The sequence below is a fragment of the Plectropomus leopardus genome, chromosome 21, assembly GCF_008729295.1.
Source record: "Plectropomus leopardus isolate mb chromosome 21, YSFRI_Pleo_2.0, whole genome shotgun sequence".
Classification (NCBI taxonomy): Eukaryota; Metazoa; Chordata; class Actinopteri; order Perciformes; family Serranidae; genus Plectropomus; species Plectropomus leopardus.
Window position 1 is genome coordinate 1,370,361 of NC_056483.1, and position 24,899 is coordinate 1,395,259.

The following is a 24,899-nucleotide window of genomic DNA, read 5'->3' on the forward strand; positions in this document are numbered from 1 at the left end:
GGCGGTTTTTTATGATTCAGTAAAGGTTGTGTGTTAAGGTCACAGCAAAGCTAACGGGGGCATTTGGTTTGAGGTCGAGGGGTACTTGGGCAACAGGTTGGGGGACTTTGGCTGCCCCCCCCATGACACAGGTATTTCTCCAAACTCAAGGACAGTGATTTGGTTTCAGTTTTACTGCAATTTAAACCAGCTATAGAGTGACCATCACAAGCTGCTATGACCAGCTAAACCATCAAAAATGATGCAAAAACATACCTTAAACTGGTCAAACAAGCTGGTCGACCAGCTTAACCATTTTAAGGCTGGAGATATAGTTGCTGTCAATGACACATACGTGTATGATGGCTGTCATGCATCCCGTCAGTTTGGTGCATTGGTTTGGTGCATCAGCTGTGCACGTCCTAAAAAACTAAGTACATATATAGCCAGCAGGGGCAGTGTTGAGGCAGAGTGGATGTGACGGAGTAAACATGGCAGCTGGGATTACAAATGGCGAAAAGCACACAAGAAACGTAATCGACATTGTCCAACTGGCTTCATTTAGAGGCCTTATGTACCACCAATATTGTCACCGCTGTTGCCTTTTCTGCCGAGATAGCAACTTAGGGCAGAGATAGCAACAAAAAAAAGTACCAATATGAGCATTTGGGTCTAAAAACTGGACACTGGGCGATAGGAAGGTACTTTGGTAATCAGAGGGGCATTTTGGGCCACCACAGAGGAAACTGGGTAAACTCCAGGGGTAAATTAGGACATCTGGGCCTCCCGCGTGCAGCACAGACTGTGCCCCTGTGCGCGCGCCTCTGCCGCCACTTTAAAAAACTGTGTCACAGACTACAAAGCCATGTCAGGATGGACATTTTTTGCAGTGCAGTCAGAGCCACCAAAAAGGCAGCGGAGCGCAGCGGTGCAGCAGGACTCCCGGCTGCCGGCTCGGCTCTGCTCACCGCCGGACACACTCGCGTCACATCACGCCTCCGGCCCGCTGCGGTGACACGGTTTCCTCCTCAGCGTGTCACCTGAAGCCCGTTAACGTTCGTGTTTTTGCTGCTTCAGTGAGAGGGCGGATCCGCTCTCACAGAGAGGCAGTACAGCGGGAGTGGGAGGGCTCTTCAGTGTTTTCGCTGGTTTGAAACAGAGGAAGAAAACAGCGAGCAGCCACGCCGCCCACCAAACAAGGCGAAGCGCGCAACAACAATTTCGCAACCGCCGCCGCCGCTGCTGCCCCGATTAAACCCACAGAGGAGCGGAGGAGAGCAGACACACGCACAGGGGAGCTCTGCTGCAGCTGCTGTCCTGCACAGGAACTAACAAAAAGGTAAGATCTACGTTTCTCTCTAAAAATGATCATTTCTTGCGTGCATGGAGTCTGTCTGGCGGAGCACTGAGGAACTTGTGAGGTTTTTTTTTGCTTTGTTTGGTGCTGTAAGGTGGCAGCTGCATCCCTCCGGTTTGGCTTTGTCTGCACACTTCTGCATGAGCATTGTGTTCAGTCAGTCATGCAACGCGACAGGCATGATTGTGGCGTTGATTGATGAGAATAAGAAATCTTTCTTTTTTTTGAGTGTGGACTTTGTTAACCCCTTGAAACCAGAGCAAATTGGCTGGATTTCTTTCAAAAATACGTAGGGAGATGGCAGTGAGTAAAGAAAGAGAAAAATGACACAAAAAGTTCAAGAAAATTGCCTGAAAAAATTTGTTAAAAAATAAATAAAAAAAACGACAACAAAGAAATGGCCTTCGAAAAAGTGCTTAAAAATTCTATAACATAATTTTAAATACATAACTATGATAGTTATATCTATTTAAATCTAAAGCCACTAAGTTGTTATTGTAGGACGTTTCCTAACGAATTGCTCATTGCTTTTTTCTCCATGTTTTTGAAAGGAATCACATCAATACGCTCAGGTTTCAAAGGGTTAAATGCAGCTTTTAATGATGTTTAAAAGGCATTTTATTTAGATTATTCCCTCTTTTTCTTCATTTCTTCACAAAGCTCCGCCGTTTTTTAGTGCCTTTTTGGAATCAGTGAGTCCCTTTTGTTGTTTCTCAGTCAGGCTTTGTGTTGTTATGGGGGTTCCTGTACCTTCATCAGACTGCGTGCAGCAGGGGTCTAATGGCATTGTCACCCATTGTTATGCTGATTGGTTAAAGACAAATAAACGTGTAGATATACCCTACTTCTGCATACATATAAACAGGAATAACGGCTTTTATTTTATATTTTTATTTATTTTTAGACATTTAACTCTTTGAAACCTGGAGTGACATCACTTTGCATAGGTTGCTTTCAGTTGCCTCTCACCATTATTTCATAAATATGGAAAAAAAGTCAAAGAGCAACCTGGTATGACATGCTTGGCATTTTTGAATTGCAAGAAATTAGTAGATTTAGAAAATTATTGGAAAAGAAAAAGCTAAAAATGCCTTGGGGTAAAAACTATATTTATAATGAATTATAAAATGATTATATTTTATTCTCTTTATTTGTCTTAAATTTCATTTTATTTTTAATATAATTATAATAAATAAAATATTTACAGAATTATTGTATTTTATTTATTAATATTTTTAAATTTTATTTTATTTTTTGTTTCTTTTTTGTTTTGTCTTTTTAAAAAAAAAATTTTATTACAAATTTCTAGCTAATTTAGGGTAATTTTTCCTTGCTCATGGCCTTTCTCTCATGTTTTTGAGAGGAGTCAAGCCAATTGCCTCAGGTGTCAAAGGGTTTAAGAGCACCATCCGTGCAGCCTCTTCCTTCAATTATCATTTTTGTGCAAAAATTTGAAGTTTTAATTATCTGTCAGCCACCTCCTGGAGTTAAAAGTGTGAGGAAGTAATGAAATGTAAGTGGCTAGTTTCCTCTCGGTGTGTTTTCAGATGCAGAATTAGAGTTGATAAGCAGCAGAGCCACAGGCCATCTGTGTCTTACCTGCAGAGAAGAGCTTGTTGTTTCAGTTTTGTGGGAAAAAACTCATTTCCAGTTATCTGAATTTAAAGTTGGTCGTCATTATGTTTGTGTATTCTTCCTCCATGAATGTTAAAAAAGCTTGTAATCCCCCTGCTTTCTTTTTTATTTTATTTTTTAAAAGCCTCATTTGCTGCTGCTGGACTTCATCCAACATTTAGGATGTGTCAACTCTCTCACTTAATTCTTTGCTAACTTAATTGCCTGCAGGATTACTGTGTGAGAACGGGAGTTTACGTCTGTTGGATTTCTTCTTCTGCAACCTTGAGCTGTTTCCTCCTCTTTTAAACCATTTCCTGCTGTTTTGTGTGTGTGTGTGTGTGTGTGTGTGTGTGTGTGTGTGTGTGTGTGTGTGTGTGTGTGTGGTACACTGATGATGGCATGCAGTTATTTATGGGCGCTGCATGTGTGCCTACAGCTGTATAATTTGGGTTTGACGTGCGAGTTGTTTGGACAAAATATGGAATTTAAAGATTGTTATCAAGGCACAGGGGCATAAAGTCGCCTATTTCCCCCCCAATTTCTTTATCCTGCACAGCACGTTCTGTCTTTCTACACTTCCTGAGATGTGTTCAAAGACAATTATTTTCAACACATATTCAAGGTTATGCAACATGTGGGCAAAAAATGAAGGTTTAAGAGCAGATTTTGACACATTTTTAAGATTAAATTGAAAGTTCAGGACCCAATTTAACCCCTTTGAGTCCTGAATCGACATCAGTTTTCTTGTGCAGCATTCAGATGCTTTTCACAAGCATTGAAATCTTTGAAACATTGAGCAAACTGGTTTGATGTCTTTCAGAAACATGGAGGACAAAAAGGCAATCAGCAATTTTGCAACAAAATTCCCTGCAAATTGCAAAAAAAAAACAAAAACAAAGCAAAAGGTGACAAAAAATTACTAAAAAAATCTAAAAAAAAAAAGAAAGAGAGAATCATTATAAAAAAGAAAAGAAAGAAAAAAGAAAGAAAACCATATTTATAATTTTTCTGATGCTCACTAATTATTATTTATTTGTATATTTTTTTTGTTTTTAGCATTTCTTTCAAGTCACTTCCTGTTTTTGTCCTTTTACTTGTTTTTTGCTAATTTCAGATAATTTACTTGTAATTTATTTATTTATTTTTTTACTATTATTTTCTTATTTTTTGGGAGGCAATTTTTGAAAAAAAAAAAAAAAATCTCATTGTTTGCTTTCTGTGTTTTTGAGAGAAATTTGCTCAGGTTTGAAAGGGTTAAAGGCACCCTCCAGTTTAAACATACAGCCTTAATGTACTCATCACGTGCAGCTCTGCCCTCTGTGTGTATGTATCTTGGCTTCGGCTCGGAAACTTTTTAATGAAAGCCAGAGGGCGTTGAGTTTGAAGGGCGTGGACGTTCGCCAAACATGGAGGAGTCTAAGGAAGGATTCTGGTCAGTTGCATGATGGGAACTGTAGGATAAAGGGTTGTTATAGCTTGGCATGTACTCCTGATTAGAACTTAGTATGTTATTTTTTTCTTTAAACCTTTATTTTAGGATTTTCACTATAGATCAAACGCTCAGCACGACACTTAAACATCACAGCTGTGAAATTCTTTGAAAAGAGAAAACGTGGCTCTATATCCGCAGAGTGTCCTGCCGGCTGATACTGCAGACCTGCTGAGATTGTGCCTATTTTTTTTTTTTTTCCTTAATTTTGTGGAATCTTTTCTTGATTTTTGGGTGAATAGGATACATATATAGAGTTTATAAAAACTTTTCTTGTCTGTTTGAATAATGTTTATTAATGTAAAGGATAGACATGGATTGAAACTGGAGCTTGATCGGTGAGCAGAGGCATACAAGCATGAGCAAACTATTTTTTTTTCAATGATTAGATAATTATCCATATTACCTGATATGGATTGACCACGCCCAAATCAACCCACCTTCAATAAACGGCGAAAACATACAATGATAATATTTCAAATTTGGATTGAGGCTAATGTCTGATCATTTAAAAAAAAAAAAAAAATAATAATTAATTATTATATAAATTATTATTAACTTTTATTTTTTTATTTAACATATAAAATAAATGAACATTTGCATATGTAAAACACAAATGTTTCAAATAATCAACAAACAAACAACAAGAATATCGTCTCTGGCCACACAAAAAAGTGTAAATTCAAATTATTTATTGATTATTATAATAATGAATATTATTGAATAATAATAAATAATAATATCACAGGTAAGACAGTGCAGTAGAATAATTAAAAATGTGTCGACAGCAGAAAAGACTATAACAAAAACATATATAAAACGTGTAAATAAAAACAAATATATATCTAAAAGGATACTTATACTTACAATGATAAATATCTAATAGTTTTTGATGCTTTTTTATTATGCATGTGAGACTCTAAATGATACATTAAGTTAAGTTTTTGGTGATTTTGGTTCCCAGAGGCTTAAAGTTCAGTGTGCTTGGCTGTTACATTCCAGTCGAGTAACTGGACAGAGATCAGCGTTGGTGACTCACGAGGAAACAATGTAGTAACAAGCATTAACAGGCCCACATGTTGCAACAACAACAACAACAAGCATGCAGGAGGACAAATACTTCAGTCTGTGTACTTATTTCATTCAGTACTTGCATTACTGAGAGAACCAAACCGCAGCGCACACATATACTGTTTATATTTTTTGGATCAAACTGTTGCAGGGATGTTTACATTCCTGCATTTCTGCTTTGTTAAAGTTCACACCAGCTGATTTATATCCTGCAAACACCAGTCACATGAATTCATAAGTTGCTTGTTTATTGTACAGAGTTGCCAGGTTTGAGAATTTGGCAGCGGGAGACGGGCAGTCGAAACAAATCTGATCACACTCTGCGTTTTTAAGGGAAACGTGATGGATTTGACGGCTTGTTTATACACTTTGCGCACAAAGAAGAATTTCACCCGTAAAACCTGTTGTGTCTGTTGTCAATCCTGTTTCTTGGACTCATATTTGGCACCTCTCACAGATTTTGGGGCTCTCAGTAATTTAAAAGCTGCTGAGGCATTTCACCAAAAAAAAGCCCATTGTGCTCTTTGTTTAGAGACAAAATGTGGAACAATGTGAGAAAGAGCAAAGGTCCGGAGCTGCAAAGAAAACGGTTATCTCAGTTATTTAAAATGCATCAGTTAGTTCAATTTGCGCAAGTCAGAACAAGATAAGGAACTTGAGTTATGTAAAATTCTGAGCATTTTCGCTGGGGAATATAGAGCTGTGGTCGAAAAATCAGGAACACCTGTATGAGGTAATGCAAACAGTGACGGCCCTGCAGCAGATCAAACTTTTTCAATGTGAAAATGTTCCATTTTGTTCAAACTTTCATGTTTAAGAGTTATAACTGTGCTAGGATAAGCTCCAACAACCTCTTAACCCTCAGACAGAATGAGGAAAGATGGCCAAAAGTATGTGGACAGGGTTTGTTTCAGATCTAGGGCTGGTTTTCCCAGATAGTGTGCTTCCAACTTTTTGTGTTTGTGTTTGTCCCTTTCTGTTTGTACTTTTGAAATCAGAGTCGATTTGCCGATTTGCCTTTCCATTGTCAGTTAAGACACGCTGAGACGTGCTGAGCTGCACTCAGGATGTTTAGTCACGGGTTCTGGATTCTTGTGAACGTGATATCTCAAGAACATCTTGAGGGAATTTCCTCAAATTTAGCACGATTGTCCACTTAGATTCAACGATGAGCTGATTACAGTTTGGTGTTCAAAGGTCGAGGTAACCTTGGATTTGTCTCATTATGCAGGTTTCTATTAAGCCTCAAATTATATACATTAAAGTTGCTAATAGAAAATTTGTCTAATGGAAAAATGTCGATTTTGAAAAAAACTCCCATTTATTGCAAAATAGTTTTTACGCTTGCATGAAGTGGCCTTCCAGGAGATTCAAAAAAGCCATATTTTGCAAAACTGCAATAGAAACTCTTTACATTTTTGGCTTTTCTAGGTCACATGATGCTATGGCTATGTACTTGACAGCAGGAACTGGCTCCCTCATGATGCAGCAGGAGCTACAAGAGCTGTTGTTGCATCGCATAACTCCCTTTAAAAGTGGAGTGCATCATCCGAAGTTTTGAATTTCTCAGAGAAATTGTGGACGATCACCTCCCAGAAATTTAGAAGTATAAATTAAGAGTAAATATTAGCCACTTTTTCTTCCAGTTTAAGTCCAAAAGTGTTAAATTGCAATATATTTTATCCTCTCGGTACATTAAATCAACCTTTTCATTCACTACGTTTTTGTGAAAGTTACTTTTCTTTTCGCCCAGCAGAAGCAGAATTAATATGATTTCAAAGTCGTGAAATGTCCCTCTAGAAGAACTTGAGATTATGCAAATAAATCGGACTCAGCCGCTGCAGCCGGTGCGACTAAATGTCTGGGGAAATATGTCACCTTATATCACTTACCAATATTTACTTGGCTTTATCTAACAGCTACCTGATCGGCTGTGCGAGCAGTCAGAGGGAATGAAGGTAAACATCGCCTGTGAGTTTGTCGAGGCGGCGAGCTTCAGACACGTTCACAGCTTTGAATTTGTCCTTTAAGAGCTTAACTTGTCCTGGCATCTTATTCCAGATGCTTTTTTATTGTCCTTCTCTTACTTTGGAGGGGTGTGAGATGTTTGAAATGTGACTCTGGGAGTTTGGCATCAGAAAAAAAGGTCGCAGCTTTATTTTGTGTCAAATTGAAACAGGAACCATAGTTTTTAAGCCTCTTTCAGGTTGCAGATCATTCTTTGGAATCTTTGCATTAATTTTCCAGAGAAACATAGTAAAAGTTCCTCCCATGCTGACACTTTCTTTGCACTTTTTAAGTAATTAATTGTATCCGCGATCATTAAAATAAAGCGCATATACAGATAATCGGCAAAATGCCAAATATTGGCCCCGATAATCAGCCATGCTAATAATCTGTAGACCCCTGCTGTATACTAAGTATGACATAAAACTGAGTGTGTTGAGGTCAAACTGCATAGTTTGTTTCGGTAGTACTTTTACGTAAGTACAAGATCTGAGTACTTCCTCCAGCGCTGGCTCAGTGTTTTGGAGAGTGCTGCAGACTGTATTCTGACTGATTTTGTGGCGCACAGCCGAGTTAACCAGATTCTTCCTCTAAAATAGAGATTTAAAGTGTTGATGTTGTGCAGCGTTAGCAGCCTGTGGCCTCGTCGCTGCATCACTTAAATAAATATGACAAGATGTTCATTAACTAGATCAATGATTTCATGTGAGCCTCAGACTGAACGCGTCGAGCTGACGCCGATGTGGGCTGATGGAGGATCCACCGCCCGCAGGATGAGACCGTGTTCTCCGTCAGCAGATATTTCTGCCCTCGGCTCGTTGTTTCTGTAACCTCTCCGGGGCCCTTCGCTCCGGCTCTGCGGCCCCTCCATACATCATTTCCCACTTTATTCTACTCTCCATTTTCCAAAAACTGCAGCTCCTTCGTCTCCTCCATTAATTTCTCCTCTCCCAGGACAGTTGGCAGGTTGGCTCCCACCTTTCCCTCGGCTTCATTTGCATCTTGGCTCCACACGGCTGCCCAAGTGTTTTCTGGGAGTCAGGTGGCTAATTGGTTCCCATCTGTTGGGAGAAAGCGGCCTTTATGGGATCGTGGGTAATTTGTGTCAGGAGTTTTTACCATATTGATTCAGTTTTTTTCCCTCCCTGCCCAGAGTTCACACCCTGTTATCTCTTTGTTTTCTTCATATTGCTGCAGCAGGTGAGCTCTGGGAGTCCAGAGTTTGGGTAGTTTTGGGTTTCGAGTGCTGTTGGAATATATGTCAGCACAAAATGCATGATTTAGTTTTTTCTGTTAATCTGTCAGTTGTGAAGTTTTCTGATGCAAGAGGCAGAGCAGAGATGTTAAAATCTGTTTTATTTTGCACTGCTGGTGGAAGAAGTATTCAGGTCCTTCACTTCAGTAAAGTACCAATATTACAATATAGAAGTACTCCACTACAAGTGAAAGTCCTGCATTGAGGACCTTAAAAGATACTTTCTACGTAGAGTTGGTGTTTGGTTTGTCTGTTCTGGGCTACTGTAGAAACATGGCGGTGTAACATGGCGTTCTATGTAGACGAACCTGCTTCCTATGTAGATATAAACGCCTCATTCTAAGCTTAAAAAAACGCAATTGTCCTTATTTTCAGGTGATAGTACACTAAAGATATACTCATTATTTTGTATTGTCCCAAAAAAATCTCCCAAAATCCAAACTATTTCACCCTTTGAAACATCAGCAGATTTGTTGGATTTCTTTCAAAAAACATGGAGAAAAAAAGAAATCGCCATCTTTGCAAAAAATGGCCCTCAAATCGCAAAAAAAAGTAAAAGCTGACAAGCTAATTTTTTGGTAATTTAGCTTTACTAGAAAATACCCCCCCCCCCCCCAATTATAATTAAATTTTATAATAATTTTATATTTTAAAAATGATATACATATATATATAGATATATATATATATATATATATAAACATGTAATATAATTAAATTTAATTATTTATATTTATTTAGGTCATTTTCTTGTTTTTTTCCCTCTTATTTTCAGGTAATATTCATGGAACTGTTTACCAAATTTTTGGTTGCTCAGTGCCTTCTCCTTATGTTTCTGAAAGAAATCAAGTCGAATTGTTCATGTTTCAAAGGGTTAAAGTAAAAGACGTTATAGTGCACTGCTCTCAGCTTCTCTGCTCTGCTGTTTTGATCAGATTAAGTGAACTTCCTGCAGTGCATCCGAGGCTTTAATTTCACATCACTTATCTGCAGCGTGAGTTTGTGTGTGTGTGTACAGATATAAGTTCAGAGGAGGAAGCGGCCAGGTCCAACGACCCAAAAACAGGAAGTTACAGGAAACAGCGAGACGCTTGTTTCAGACAGTTTGTTGACTCGTGTGCTACCTGGAGAAAACAAATAATTTGAGTCAGCAGAGTGCCGAGCCAGCAGAGACTGTTGGCTCTCGTCCACACTGAACTTTTCTGCTCCTCTTTAACATTCAGCAGCGACAGAGAAAAACTGTGTTTGGTCTCTGAGGGCGAGCGTTTATAAAAAGTCTAGACTGCAAGATGAACCAAATCCAGCTTGTTGATGATATCTGAGTCTGCAGGGATTTTCTCATGCATCAGTGTGACCACTTTAATACACATTTTTTACAATCGACTTGACCTGATACTGAAGTTCTCATGATGTTTTGCAATAAATCTTGATTGTAAAACTTTCTCATTTTCTGCCTTTGGAGGTTTTATGCTCATGCTTTTCCTGGAAGTATTTATTTAATTTCATGCATTTGCTATTTTGGTAAAATTGTGCAGCAGAATGAATCTTTCATCCTTATTGAAAAGTATTTCAAAGTCATTAATTTCATTGCATAAGTTTCTGTTGTTTTTGCTATTTTGGTAACGGTTCTTGTGCCTGTGAAACAGTTAAGTGTCACTTAATCCTTTAAAAATCTCAGTTTTCAGTTTGTAACCATTTATTTTGAGCAAATTGGTTTAATCTTTTTTTTTTTTAAACCAAGAAAAAAAGAAATAACCAACTTGTTAAAAACGTCACCAAAAATTGCAAGAAATTTAAAAAAAAAAAAACTAAAAATTTGTTTTAAAATAGAGTAAAGGATTATTAGATTTTTTTTTTTTTAAGTTTTATAAATATCAAAACTTAGCAGTGATGTAACGATATAACGGTATGTCATTGTTTGTCAGAGAAGATGACTGATTAAAATTATGTAATAATTAATGATAAAATGTATATTATTTTGGGGTAAATTAGTTGTTTTATTAATCCAGTAATAAAAAATAATCTTTGGAATTGAATACTTTAATTAATCCAGAAAAATGAATCAATAGGTGCAGCTCTAATAAACGGCTCATTTTAAGGTCGCGAAAACACAACAATTCTTATTTTCAGGTGATTATACATAAAAAAACATGCTTATATTATATTATATTTCTGGAAATATATCCCCTGAAATCCTACACACGTAGCTTTTTAACTGTTCAGATATGTCCAGAAAATGTTGCTTTCAACACCAAGAACAAATAATGTTGTTTTCCATATAAAAAATAGATTGTCCTCTTCTGAAAGTTTCTTTCAGGAAGACGTGACAGTAAACTGTATTCCAAAAATGATTTGCATTAGTGTCATTATCATGATTTATATTGATGTATATTTTCTGAGTGTTTATATCCGAAGAAAAGCTCTCCTCTGTGACCTTCACCTCTCCTCCTCCTCCTCTTCATCACTGTGCATTTTTATTCATTATGTTTTGCCACACGCTTCCCTCCTGAGAGCGAGATGTCGCTGATGAATCAATTTCAAGCTCTTTCTGAGAGCTTCCTGACAATTGACGGGGTGCCGGCGTTGACCTTCTGTAATGAGGTAAGGTCTCGATATCTGCCGGCGGGGGGTTCCTCCTCTGCTGAAGGAGAGACTGAAAAACAGGGCTGCAGACTGGAGCTAAATTTAATTTGCCATAACAATAAAAAAAAAAACAGAAGAGAAGAGGAGGAGATGAGAAGCGGATGAGTTTTAAAGTGGCAATTGAGTGGAGATGATAGAAGTAACTGGCGGCGTCAGACCTCCAAGGTTATCCCACAAACTGAGACGCTGTGAGAGAATTGCACACATCCGTTTAATGCACTTATTGTGCTTTTAGTTTCCTGATATTTTGATGGTCTGCAGCCGGCTTGCGAGCTGATACCGCCGTGTTTCTCTGGCACTCCATTTGTTTAGCTGCTCTATCTAGAATGAGGCTTTCGTGAATACAAACAGGTGCATTGATACACCTGCTGACTCCTCCATCTATCCTTAATGACAGTATTTAATGCCGTTTTTTGGGGAAGCCGTGAACCTGTGGCTCCGCTCGCTTCCTCTCCCGCCCAGGATTCCTGAAAAGGATCCAATTGGAATCAATCACCGTCTGCCCGGCGTTCCTGTTGTTTTGTGGGTGTCTCCTGCGATGATAGATGCCGTTATTTCTGTTTGCAGGATGGATTGTAAACGGTGACGGATGGTGAAGGCTAATGCATCGTCTATTGTCAGAGGAAAATCATTTACCTTGCTTTCACAATCCATTAAGTCAATGAGAAGAAGAAAAGTTGGATCTGCAGAGGTGCTTTGAGTCCGCACATGACGCTGACGGATTATATCTGTGGATACTGCAGCTTAGACATCATACATGCAACTTTATGGACAATAATTCATGTTTCAGTGTGGGAAATCGCAACCGCTCAAGTCACAGAGAGTAATCACCCTCCAGGTGCCATTTTGGGTGCAGATTGTTTATTGTTGAGAAGCCAGTGAACTTCCAAATATTCCAGCCTCTGGTTTTTAATGCACTGGTTAACCTTTTGAAACCTGGATCGATATCAGGTTTCTTGGGCTGCATTCACTTTCTGAAGTTATTTGAATTTATGAGCGTTATTTGAATTTTTGAGCGAATAGGTTTGATTTCTTGGCAATGGCCAACATGGCAAGAAATGTCCCAAAAATTCCAAGAAATTACTAAAAGGTGACAAGAAAGTAATCAAAAAATTAGTTTAAAAAAAAGGGGAGGATGATGAGAAAATATTAAAAAATTCTAAAAAAAAAAGTACAAAAAGTGACAAATATATAATGCAATATAATTCAATTTACAACGATACCAAATAAAAGTGGGGAAAAAAATAAATTATTAAATATATGAAAACTTGAAAACCAGAGAATTTGGCATTTTCTTTCAGAAGAAAAAATGACAAAAAAAATGAATTGACAACAATTAAAAAACTAACTGACCAGTTTTTAAGCCTGCAAAATCTCAAGAAAAGTAGAAAAAAAAATAGGGCCATTAATATCTATCACTACCTATCCAAAGTGTGAAGTGAAAATGCTCTTTTGCTTAAAAAAATGAAAAAAAAAAAAATTTGGTTGTCAAAATATTTGCCATTTTCATGATATGATGGCTGAGTTTCCCACTGAAGTGAACAGTAAGTCATGCCAGGCTGCATGCACTACGGCCCTGAAACTAATTGGAATGCAGCTGTTATTAGTCTCAGTAGTTGCACTGGTTGCTGTCTTACTTTGACATGTCCAAATATCTGCTTTGTCTGCTTCAGTTTGTTCTTTAGTGCATTAGACTCTAATAGAAGTAGCTGGACCCGTAATCGTGAGAAAAGATATTGAGTAAAGGCCCCAGCATTGTTGCATGAGTGCGCAATTACATAAAAGACCTTGCTGCAGGCCTCTGGAAATCAGTACGATCTGTGGACGTGCCAGCTGTGTGTAGCACGTTATAGTGATGACATCATTGTGTGTTATTCCTTCAAAACACAGCTGCAGGAGGAAACTAGACCACAGACCAACAGCTGGGCGAGTTTTTCTTTATCATGAAATGTCCACGCATATCCCACAGATTCACGGTGGGAATTGTTTTTCCTAAAATCCCCAAAAAGTCCTAAAATCCTAGAAATGTCCTTAAATCCTAGAAATGGCCTAAAGTCCAGAACTGTCCCTAAAATCCTAGAAACATCCTAAAATCCTGGAAATGTCCCAACATCCCAGAAACTTCTTAAAATCCCAGAAAAGTGCTAAAATCTCAGAAATTACCTAAAATCACCCAAAAATCCTAACATCCCAGAAAAGTCCTAAAATCCCTGAAATGACCTAAAATCACCCAAAACAATCCTAAAATCCCAGAAACATCTTAAATCCCAGAAAAGTCCTAAAATCCCAGAATGTCCTAAAATCCCAGAAACTTCTTAAAAATGTCCTAAAATCCTTAAAAAGACCTAAAGTCTGATAAATATCCTTAAATTCTACAGTTGTCTTAAAGTCCTAGAAACATCCGAAGGTCTTAGAAATGTCCTAAAATCCCAGAAGCATGTATGGGTCTGCTGCGACTGGCCCCTGGCCTCCTGTCATTTTGCAAAATTGGCCCCCAAGCAAAGTAAGCTGAATATTCCTGCTGTAGATGATGGCAGCTCTCCATCTGCAGTAAATAAGTTCCTCAGTGGACGTCTTTGTGCACGTGTGCACGTGTGCAGGCGAGTGTGCACGGAGGTTGTTCAGCCCTCTGAGTCACCTGCGGTCTGGTGTCAGACATGCGTCATTGGGTCATACATCCTCCCCCCGAGGACGGACCTGCGAGGTGCCATCACACCTCAGAGTTTTTATTGTGTTTTTTATGTTACTGCAACACACCCGAAAATCCATCGACCTCGGTGAGAATGACTTCTGCTCCAGGGACGCAGAGGGATCAGAGCAGCGCACTGAGCTCTGCTTTATTGTTCAGTTTCAGTTCAGAGCTCACTCTGTGAGCAGCTGATGGATCCGTGTCGAAAAGTGATTTACAAGAACTATTAACACAAAATTCAGTCTGATTTAGACCTTCATTCTCTCCCATAGTTTATTCATGAAAGTTATCACTGATATCAAAGACAAAAATTTGTCTGATCAGAGCTACTTTCATTTCTTGAGTAGAATAAGCAACATTATGAATACAGCCTCCTCATTCATTTTAGTGGCGACTTTCAGATGCACTAAATTTTCTGTTTTTTTTTTTTACCCTTTATCCTGAAAAAGGATGAAGGATTATTCTTGCTGATTACATGGATAATAAAATTAAAAATTTTTTTAATTTTCCTGTTAATATGAGCCGTGCACACTTCAGTTATCGTGCGCTATCATGTTGTTTTTCATGTCAAAATATGGAAAATTAGAACAACTGGCGCCACTTTCTCCATGGTGCTTATTTGCTTAAAAACAGCAGTTTTTCCACCGGTGGTGGACTTTTTGGATCGAGTGACCACAGGTTTCCAGTCGCCAGAAAAAAATGCTGGCTGTATACTTTTCTGCAAAACATAGACAGTAGATATAAAATATTTGCACATTATTATGTAGCGCACATACTCTACTGCAGGAAATGGCACTTCAGAATAAAAGCTCTGTGCTGGTGATTCACTGTTTTTCAAAATTAGGTGTTTTTATCCATTTTGAATGGACCTTGGACCCACTTTATGACAGCGACCCACCAACTGGGAACCTACTTTACACTGCAGCAATGCTGTGGTTGATGTGTTGTTTTTATACACATAAATTACTTGGTTAAGGATGGTAAAAAGTCATATTTTTTCTAAAAATACCCCATTTGGGAAGTAATATCCCAGCAGAAAAAAGCAGTCTCTGTAAAAAAAAAAAAAAAAAAACAACCACTCATGCTTTTATGCCTAAAAAGCTGCTGAAAACGTCAGAATGGGTCCCTGCAAAACGCCCACATCTGGCACCTAAAAAGCCTCAAAAAAGCAGCAATGACTCTCAAAATCACAACTATTTTTGTTTTTTGTTTATCTTAAATAATGGTCTATAGTGATCTGCAGCTTGGAAAGCAGGTCGTCATAGTAACACGCCAACCAGCGATTGATGTGATAGGTATAAAACATACGAATGAAATTCATTTGTGGTTTGAAGAAACGCCATGGGTGCATATCCATATTTCCACCTTTCATGACGTTAAAATTAGGTGTGTTTCTACGTCTGACTTATTTGTGCATGCATCTCTACCCCAAATCCTTGCAGCCAAATCATACATGTCTTAATTGGAAAATGCTAAACTTGTAATATCAAAAAAGAATTTGCTGATTGCATGACCTGTATCTATTGAAATATTGTCATATTTGGAAGAATAGTTGAATAATAATGTGCATTTAAATGATATTTTTTATTCAAACTCGACCTCCTGGATCCTGTTTTTATCTACTTGTTGGGTTGTCTAAAGTAACTTGTAAAAATATCCTCCAGAATTTTGCATGTTTGTGTCATTTTTTTAGTCTGAATATGATTCCTGAAAAGAGCAAAGAAATTTGCCAGTGCAGGAAAAAACAGAAATATCCCCAAATAATTTATTGTAGTTTTTTTAAAAACATACAGTAAAGTTAAAGAATGCTTTAAGTACAAATCAAAGACACTAAACGTGTCAGGGTCACTGTGGCTGGAATACTAAACCTGAAGCCACAGACATGACGTCTTTGTCTTTCAGAGGCGTTAATAAATGTTTTTTTACTTCATAAACTTTGTGTGTAATTTGCTTTTATGAGAGAGCAAAGAGCAGAGGAGACTCTTTAACTTTGTCATTGTTGCCCAGAATAAGGAGCTTTTAATTTGACAGGGGCGTGGCGCCTGATTCGTTCAAACGACCCAGATATGATTGACGAGCCGGATTGTTTATGGTCGATTTACGACGCAAGTCATGAGCGGCGGGATTTGCATGATGATCCAGTGTTGACTGGCTGGAGGAGAGTTTCTGTCTTTTTTTTTTTCTTTTGAGGTGAATGTGTCACTTTTGATCAGATGGCAGCGGGATGCAGGACCTGAGGGGGGGTGCGCATCAGAAGCAGATATGCAGGGTGATGGATGTGTGGTATTTTAGATGGATGAGCTTGTGTAACATCATTGAGCTGTGAAGGTCCACAGTACATAACCCTCCCAGCAGCGAGCAGTGGGTGATGTATCGACAGAGCGACATACGACTCCAGGGAGTCATTTACAGGTGACGCCGCTCTGCACCTGACCTCCTGACCTTTAATGAAACAGACGATGAGCTACATTCAACACACACGGATTTATACTCCGCTCGCCTCAGGCTGAAGTGACACCTGTCGTGTGACCTCTTGTGCACATAAATTACTCTTGAAAAGTTTGTAATCTCCTGCCACAAAAGTACTCCTCTGCATGTTTGAACGGTCTTGGCTTGTAGAAAGTCGTCTTTACAAATAGATTTTGTTCCAGAGTTTGTTTTTGCACTTGGAGAACAAACTGCTGCAGCCAGACTGACAAATAAAAAAGCAGACAGAGACAAAGATCCCTCTGAGCAACATTTGAATAGGAATAGAAGATATCAGCAGTCAGTGGTAAAGAATGTGGAAGCAGAGCAGAGGAGATGTTTTGCAGTTTCACAGTAGAAACAGAAGGTAAGTCTGGGGTTAGCACTGTTGTACCCTTTTGCACACCAAAATTAGAGTGTGCATGCAAGTTTTTGAAACACAGACAAGCCTGCTACATATGGGCGATAGGCTGTATTCCCACTGCTAGTGAACTCAACGCTGGAGCATGAGTCGGCCTTTCTGTCAGCAGGCATTTGCGTGTATGTGTTTTTTTGTTGGTGTGTCCGTGTCACGGACAGGCAGGAGGACAGGTAAACAGCAGACAGCAGCATGGGTCTGTGAAAACTTTGCAGTGGTTGCTTCTCTTTATATATCTTTTACTTATGCTTTTTTTCCCCCAAACGCAGAGCAGACTAACGAGGAATAATGTTTTAGCGCTGTTTAGGAGGAGATGGACAGTAATTATTGATGGCCCATCATTGCATTTCGCCGGTTAAGTGGCTGAAATTAGCATTTTCACCTGGGTGTTGTAATGCTTGTCAAACTCAGGTGTTAGCAGGTTTTTTGTGCATTGGGTATGAGGCTCTCGAGTATCATTTTTGGCTAATAAATCTGTGCCAATGGGACATTTTACAAACTGTCAATATAACAGTGGAACTCTCCTCCAATAGTAGCTGATGGCTGCGCATCCTCCACCAGTCATGTGATAACGTAACTCACATCACAGACCAGAGCTGACGAGGGGAGTGCTAAATGATCTGTAGGTGCAGCTCCGGAGAAAGTAGTTCTGTGAGCTTTTTGCAATCTTCCACTCTGTGACATGGATCTGAATAAACTTCGGTGCGACGGCAAGTTTGATGCATGCAGACTATACGATGACATCACGTACTGAATCGTCAATATGTACATCCGTTGATGTCAATATGCAAGAGCAAAACGTCTTTTGGTAAACAGCATCAAACTACGCTGCTGTAGTGATGAGAGAAAAATGTAAACAAACAAATCGAGCCCTCGCTATAGTGGCATTTATGTGTGTCTTAACAAAGTCAGAAGAAGAGGAGGAGGAGAATGTGGATGTGGTGGGAATCATTTTCACCAGACTTTATGATTATAGAGATTTAAAAGTTGGGACTTAATCCATTTTTTTTGGTCAAAACTGGTCACTATGGGATAACAGGAACCCTGATTTAGATCCCTGTTGTATGTTATGGTCCAGTCATGATTGAGAGAGAGTCAAATCAAAATACAAGTTCACACAATATTCTCCATTGATGCAACAGTAAATGCACGTTTGAATCATTTTACTCATCTTCTTCTTTTGGGAAAAAAAATGTAAAAACATTTGGTGAATTATCCTTTTTTAATCTCTGTTAAGGGAGACATTACCAAAGAAAAGACGTAAAACATTAATATAACAGCCTATTCATAACTTTTGGATGGCAGTGTTGATTAAATCATGATGGATTACAACCATCCGTTTTCTGACTGCTGCTTTCCTGATTCGTCCGAATATTCAGCGCCCGTCTGCTCGCTCGTCATGTATCCGTGTGTGGTTAGCATCATCCAGACACCTGACCCACTTTTTCTTTTATTCCAACATCTGGGGCTGTCTGCCTCCGCCTGCTGGCACATGCCTTCATTATTTATCACCGGGACATGACGCGATCTGCGACAGCCGCTCTTCATGCGAGCATCATGAGAGAAGCAGCAGCATATGGCGACTCAGTGATTGTTCGGAGGCTGTGAAAGATATTAATATTAGTTATTTGTTTCCATCCCAGCCACAGGCATCTAATTTTACTTTCAGATTTGACTTGGGGATTGAATTTGCTTTAAAATGGTGTTGCAGTGGTCAAGCAGTATTGCGGGTGTATTTTTTTAAATTTCAGGATGTGGCAGGCTGGAAGCCCTCGAGAGGAGTGTTGTTAATATCCCAGGAGGGGAAGGTCTTTGTTAAAATGTATTTTTTCCAGGGTGACCTCCCCTCTTGAACCTGGCGGAGCTTGTTTGGGGACACTGTGTGGAAAAAGGCCGCCTGCTGTGTTGTGTCTGTAGGGTGGAGGAGTCACAACACATGCCTGCCTGCCGTGATTGAGATTGTTTTTTCTGCCTCGCCTTTTTTTCCTCTCTGATACACAAGGACACAGCCCCTAAAGGGATGTGGTTTTGATGGAACCTTGGCAACGAGCTGCGATGAGGAGGGAGAAGATAAAGGAGAGAAGAAAGATGAGTGATCAAGAAAGGAGGGCAGATAAAAGAGAGACAGCGTGGGGCTCTGAGGCAGATGAGCAGCAGGGGAGTTTATCTGATTTTTAACCATGCTGGAGGCACAGCGGTGCGTCTGACACTTTCTCCGGAGTAAAATATCTCAACAACTCTGGCTGCATTGAATTTTGGTTTTGTGGATCTCAGTAAAAAAAAACCCAATGACTTTATTTATCCTCTGAATGTATATTTAGTGCTTTAAACAGATAAACTTCACACTACAGGAAGCTGATCGTCTTTAATTTCCATGTCCTCCTGCACACACGTCCGCATCTGATAAGCAAAGTCAGGTAATAAAGAGAAACTGGTTTCCAGCTCTTTATTGGCTAAACACATTAAATCCAGCTAATGAGCAGAAGGTACAGCAGGGCATCCAGTCTATACTTCACACTGTAAACTTTTGCACATCTGTTGGTCAATATTTTGCACATTCATGCAAAAAACTGTTCAGCTCTTTCACTTAAAAATCTCTATTCTTATCTTTTATTGGCTTGTTGCAATGCTGATTCCTGCTGGAAATACTGAGTCAGGATTGTGCGAGTACTCAGGTGTATGCGCTGCTTCAATTCCACAAAGTACACATGCGAGTGAATGACAAAGAACAAAGCGAGCTGGCGTTCAACATCTTGCTATGCAGAAAAAGTCGAGGTAGCTGCAGCCACAGTCAGTCGCCGAGGACACATTCACGCTCTGCCAGTTAAACACTAGATTGGTTTTCATTAATACACAAATTGCTCAAATTGGAATCGCGGATATAAAATATGCCTAATCGAAACATCAATCTTGAAAAAAACGCAAAAAAAGTTTTTACGCTCGCATGAGGTGGTATTTCTGCAATCTGGAAAAGCCATATTTCGCAAAACTGCAATGGAAACACTTTTTTTTGGCTTTTCTAAGTCTGATTATGCTTTGGCTATGGGCTTATCGGCAGTAACTGGATTTCACAGGCGTGATGCAACTACATGAGGTGCTATTGCATCACGTAACTCTTCAAAAGTTGAGCGGATCACCTGGAAGTTTTGAATCTACAATTCCTCTGTGAAATTGTATCAGCTCCCAGAAATCCCTCATACGGGGTCACTCCGTTGATAAGGGGCTTGCCTTTCTGTTATCGCTCATATAACATGTCTACGTCGACTTCAGTTAGAAATAATGATGGCTAGTGTGGCGGCTGCAATAGAGATAAACCTGCTGATGTTAATGACAGTTAATGAAATATTTATAACAACTGCACATGGATAATTGCACGTTATGATAAAAAACAGGCTGTGGACAAAACAAGACACCTGAGCGCGTTATTTTGGGCTTTTGGAAACACTGACATTTTTTCCCCATTTTCTGACACTTAATAAACCCAACAATTATTGATTACTCAAGAAAATAAGCAACAGATGAATCAAAACTTCAAATAAACATTGGTTGCAGCTGTATTTTGTGACAGTTTGACATCCTTTCCTCTCTTTTTTATCACTCTTCTTTTTGTCCATTACTCCACATTAGGAATCAGATCTGTGTGTGTGTCGCTCCATCCATTCACGGCGTAATAAAGACGCACTGCCTCCAGGATTTACCACAGCTCGCTCTGTTTCAGCGCTGCCAATGAGCCCGTCCTCGTGGCCAAATTTATATGCTTGGCAGCCGCTGCTCAGATCATTGTTGGACGTAAAACAAGTCATGGGTGGCAGTGATAGAGGGGACAGAGAGAGAGGGGGGGGAGATCATTTTTATTTTCATCCAGAAAGGACACAGTTTGGAGTCGGCTTGCCGAAATTAGTTGTCATGTGTGATTTGCCTTTGATTGGGATGTCGTCGTCTGTCACACGTAACTCATTTCTTATGCAACCCACATCCTGGGAATGGTTTTCTGTATTATGTAGTAAAAGAGAATTTCACACATGCTCCTCAGAAGATAACTATACAAATCCTTGTATCATCGCGGCCACCAGGGAGTCTGCAGCAGCATCTCGTTTACTCCATCCACCACAAATCCTCCAACCGCTGCTCTGATGTGTCTTTACTGCCACAAAAAAAGCGCTCCACTGATTCCTTCCTCTTTTTATTTTAGCTTTACCTGTTTTTAAAGTCTGAATCAGCAGCACACGAACAGAAAGACAAACTGGGCCAGCCAGCCTTTTCCCTTCTGCTACATTAGGCGTCTCAGTGTCTCCATGGCAGCCGGCGAGGCTTCGCCCAGCACCTTGCCAGCGGGGAGGTTGATGGTCACATGTGGTGCAGCTGACCCCTTTTGACACACACAGTAACACACGAACACAAAGACACACACACAAACACAGAGGGCGGAGAGCAGTGATGGTAGTAAAGATTTCATATTTTTCTTTGATTTTTTAAAAATTATTTAACAGGCAGAAAGTCAGTTTATTCAATTTTATATGACACATAAATACATTTAAAATATAAGCAGTTAAGGTGGAAATACAGGTTATATTATATATATAGATAGATATTTAGGAAAATGAATAAAACCCTAAATTTAATTATTTAAGATTAAATACAAGCACAATTTTTCCTTAGCTTGCCCGTAGATTAATGGCTGACTTTCTCATTTGTTTTCAGAGAGACGTGCAGTTTTGTAGATAAAATGTGACTAAAACAAGGGATTGTGCTGCAACATTTGATGTTAATTTTTGATAAACACCGGGCATTATCAGGCTCTTTAAATATAACAAATACTCGGTGTAATGCATTTAAGTAGGGGAGGGTTTTAATCCCCTTAACAGCCTCCTGTATGGCTGTATTGACTGTGTACTGAAGCATCAAAAGAGGCATGTCAAACACATCAGGTAACCCCCCTCCCCTTTCTGCTCTAGACCCCCATTACGGGACAGCCGATTGTTTTCCTACTTGTGAGCATGTTTCCAAACAATTTGAATTAATTGGATTGTAAATTGATCCTACTTTGGAGCTGAAACCCTGGAAGCCGGAGCTTTGGCTGCATACAACAGTTTAATCTGAATACTAAATGTTATTAAAAGCCTCCCCTGCTTCGCCCGTGTAGGACAGTGTGTACCTGGTAATGAGAAAAAAGCCCCAAGGGCCTATTGCATTCATTGTGCACCAGCATGGTATAATTCAGTAATTAATTGCCTTAGTGCCTGGATGGCGCTGTAATGGTTTGAAGATAAACAGTATGACTTCATGGGGCGGCTGTAGTTGTCTTTCCATCTGAAAAGGTAAGCAGGAGAACGCTGAGTTCCAGCAGTAATGTTTTTATAATGAATTGATAAGCGCCTCGGGGTTATGCGGTCGCACATGTTCCTGTTCCATATATTCATTTTGGATTAAATCCTGAATGAAACGTGAACACTGCAGAAAAGAGAGAATTCACGGGGCTTTCAACTAATCATTATTTTTTATTGTCTGTGAATGTGTTGCTTTTCTGAGTATTAATCATTGAGTGTATAAAATATCGGAACATTGTGCTTATTGCAAGATGCACCAAATCGGCCTCAAAGAACTAGTGGAGATGAAGGTCGACTGTCGCGTGGCCTTATGTCTTCTGTGTGTCTGCAAAAAAGGTGAACACACAGCGAGGACTACAGATAATGGCCAGATGGATTGTATGTTCTGTGCCTGTGTGAGACGAAATAACTCCGATGCAACAGGCGGTGGTAAATCTGTTTTCGTCATCCAACAAGGGAAATAGATTTAAGGTGCCAGTTTGTAGGTTTAGGTGGTATAGCAGTATTTTGATATACCAGGGTACACAGAAATCATGAAGGTATGTTTTCCAATCCCTCCAAAAATACAGGTGCTCTTATCGAAGTCATTGTATGTAGTGCACAGCATGCACCACCAGAGCTCTGCAGTCTCTACTGATGGAACCACTGACATATATATATATATTATATTTACAGTAGAGCTCAAACAGATAATCTGATAATCAAAATTCTGATTCCAACTTCCTCAATATGAATATTTTCTCTTAATTTTATGACGGTTAACTGAATATTTTTGGGTTGTAGACAAAATGTGATATTTGAGGATGTCCTCTTGGGCTTTGGGATCGAGAAAATAATCAGGAGATTAATCGAGGATAAAAATAAGTATATGTTGCAACCCCAAAGGCAGCACATTTCGTCATTAAAGAAGTGGGAACCAGTATATGATTGCCATTTTTGGCTCAAATGATTAATGATTAATTACGAAATCATAATTATCAACATTTTATCTTACAGCCCTTTTAACCTAAGTAGTTCAAGAACTATTTAACTCACAAACTAAACAAACTTTCTTTTTATGCTCTTATTTGTGTTTCGACTGCATCTGGCAAATTAAACTGGTGACTGATGTTTGAGTTATCTTGTTTGTTTTTATTTTTTTGACTCGGGTGTTTGAATGGACGTAATGAATGAACAAGACGGAGACATGCAGAGATTGAAAAGTAGACCGGGAACTGCAGAAGGCATGGCTCCAACAATCCTCTGAGTGTTTGATGATTATTTGTTTCTTCTGCGATGAAGCAAATAACAAATTAAATTTTGTTTCTCGTGTTCACTCGCTTTGTTCTCTCATCTCGCTCGCCAACACTCTGTTTCTTTTTTCTCTCTTAACTAGCTGAGAAGAAAACAACATCATTTTGTTTTTAACACCAATAGCAATTAAAAGAAATGTCCACCGCCTGTTTGAATACTGATGTCACTGCCACACTAATATTTTTCTGTTTGACCCATGTTTTTTTTTATTTTTATATAGTTCCTGGGCCTTCAGAAAGTACTGCATCAAGACCAAGTACCTGTTTGACACCTGGAGTTATGGCATAGGAACTGAATTATGTCTCTGCATCTATCGTTCAAGACTCAGGTAAAGTTTCTAAATTCTTTAAAATGTTTTCTGGGCCTCTGGAGTAGTATCAAGGGTGGTTGTAGTAGTAGCTTCAGGGGTAGAAGAAGTAGAAGTTTCAAGGATAGTAGTAGTAGTGGTAGTAGTAGTAGTAGTAGTAGTAGTAGTAGTAGTAGTAGTAGTAGTAGTAGTAGTAGTAGTAGTAGTAGTAGTAGGGGTGATGGGAGTTTTATAGGAAGTTGTGGTTTTAGGGGTAATAGTAGTAATATGAACTAGTATTTTTAGCGGTAGTAGTAGTAGTTTTTGTTTTAGCTGTAGTAGAAGCTAAGGGGAAATAGTAGACTTAGGGGTATTAGTAATATTTTTGGGGTGATTGTACTAGTAGTTTTAGTAGTAAGCAGTTGAAGTGGTAGCAGTTGCAGTTTGGGGAAGTAGTTGTTTTAGAGGTAATAGTACTATTAGTTTCAGGCCTAGTAGTAGTTTTCAGGAAGCTTGTAGCCTATAAGGGGTCATAGTAAAAGAAGTAGTAGATTTAAGGGATTTAGTATGAGTTTCAGGGGTGGTAGTAGATCAGGAGTGGTAGTATTAGTAGTAATCGTAGGTTAAGAAGTCAAATGATTCAGTATTTTATAATAAAAGCAGAGATTAAAGAAAGGCAGAAAAATAATAATGAAACTTTCCTGCTAGAAATCATTTATCTTTCTCAGTTTTGTTGATCATCTTGTGACCTCTTGTTCGTGACACCTTGTGTAACCGACCTTCGTGTTAATTTACTTTGCTTTGATGCCGACAACCAGTTTTAGAGCGATATCTCATTTTGCTTCACCGGTGGCAGAATTTAAAATCACATCCAGCTTCACTATTCTGCGCGCAGCACCTCTGCTTCTCATCTCGCCCGCTCTGCTTACACAGCGAGGCTCGGAGGAAACCCGCAGACGCTCCTCACAATGTAGATGACAGGATAAAAAGAGAAAGAGACCG

At 39.1% G+C, this 24,899-nt stretch overlaps 1 protein-coding gene across 1 annotated transcript in view; it reads left to right on the forward strand.

Moving 5' to 3' along the window:
- The first annotated feature begins 1,045 nt into the window (after window positions 1–1,045).
- Window positions 1,046–24,899, forward strand: part of rnf152 (ring finger protein 152) — a 54,355-nt gene continuing 30,501 nt past the window's right edge. Inside the window, exons 1-2 of the mRNA XM_042510383.1 lie at window positions 1,046–1,318; window positions 23,832–23,939. The gene's annotated coding sequence lies outside the window, so the exon portion shown is untranslated. The remainder of the gene's footprint in view (window positions 1,319–23,831; window positions 23,940–24,899) is intronic.